Source organism: Chrysochloris asiatica, unplaced genomic scaffold, assembly GCF_000296735.1.
Source record: "Chrysochloris asiatica unplaced genomic scaffold, ChrAsi1.0 scaffold00001, whole genome shotgun sequence".
In the NCBI taxonomy this organism is placed as follows: Eukaryota; Metazoa; Chordata; class Mammalia; order Afrosoricida; family Chrysochloridae; genus Chrysochloris; species Chrysochloris asiatica.
The window spans coordinates 50151847-50153257 of NW_006408519.1; the positions used below are offsets into that span (position 1 = coordinate 50151847).

The 1411-nt window shown below is 49.7% G+C and overlaps 1 protein-coding gene across 1 annotated transcript in view; it reads left to right on the forward strand.

The window, feature by feature from the left end:
- DENND3 (DENN/MADD domain containing 3) overlaps positions 1 to 1411 on the forward strand; it is an 86244-nt gene that overhangs the window by 48289 nt on the left and 36544 nt on the right. The gene's annotated exons all lie outside the window — the stretch shown is intronic.

Here is a 1411-nt window from a genome sequence, read left to right on the forward strand (position 1 = left end):
GGACCATGGCTCAGCCTAATGCTTACAGGGTTTATCATGCTGTGACATGTAGTGGGACCATGGCTCAGCCTAATGCTTACAGGGTTCATCATGCTGTGTCATGTAGCAGGACCGTGGTTAAGTGGTGCTGACTACTTAAGACTAATTAAGACTGCTGACTGAAAAGTTGGAGGTTCCAACCCACCGGCTGCTCCTCCGGAGCAAGATGAGGCAGTCTGCTTCTGTTTCACAGCCTTGGGAGCCTCTGGACTGCTCTGCTTTATCTGTAGGTTTGCTGTGAGTCAGAATCGACTCCAGGGCAGTGGACTTGATTAATTTTGGTTGAATACACCATTGTGTGGGTAGGTCACATTGTGTTTACTCCCCTGTCAGTGGACACTTGGATTGTTTCCTCTCTTATTTTGGCTCTGTGGGGTAGGTGTTGGGCTACTAATCGCAATGCCAGTGGTTGAAACCCACCTACCACTCTGTGAGAGCCAGATGAAGCTGTCTGCTCCTGTGAAAATTTACAGACTCAGAAACCTTATGTCGGTTGTTTTGAGTCGGAATCAGCATAGTGGCTGTGGATTTAGTTTAGATTTTGTTTGTAATCAGCTTTTAAAATGATCATTTCCATACAACCAAATGCATCCATTGTAATGCCAGTGTGCAACCTGATGGCTTTTGGCCAGCTTGCACACCTGTGTAACCACTGGCCCAGCATAGAGTGTCTCCATCTCCCCCGTGCCTCGGTCATGGCCCCTCTGCCCGGCAGGTGAGACTTGTCCATACTGGAGTTTAGTCTCTGCGATTCCATCGTCCTGGTCCTTCGTTCAGTCTTGGGCCGCTCAGCACACCACGTTAGAGACTGGTCCACACTACCATGTTTCCCAGCATGCTGCTGTGTTCCATTGTGAGAGTGAACTGCCCAATGAGCAGTGAATTGTGTGTCAACAGAGGCGAACATCATCCGGGATTTGCTCCGGCAGGTGGTGAGGCTACTCGCAAATCCTCTTGACTCTTTGTTGGTATAATTAGTTGCTCCGTAGCCAGTTCTGACCGATGGAACCACCATGTCTCTGAGCGATGCTCACCTACGAGCCAGAAGGTTGGTGGTTTGAGCTCCACCCAGAACTGCCTCAGACGACTGGTGTGGAGATCTACTTCCAAAAGGTCACAGAGCTGAAAACCTACGGAGCACGTCTGCTTTGCACTGAGCGTTGCGTCGTAGTAGTTTGTGTAAGCACGTAGTAGGGCGGACCGAGAGTAACCTTCCCTGTGAATAGCTGAGCCGTCTGACCCCCAGCATCACCACTGGGAGCCCAGGTCACCACCAGGGACTCACATGCTGTTTGGAAGAGACCATCTCTGTGCCTATCACAAACTCTGAGAACTCTTCTGCTTTTAGCTTTCTCCCTTTTTTTTTTTTTTT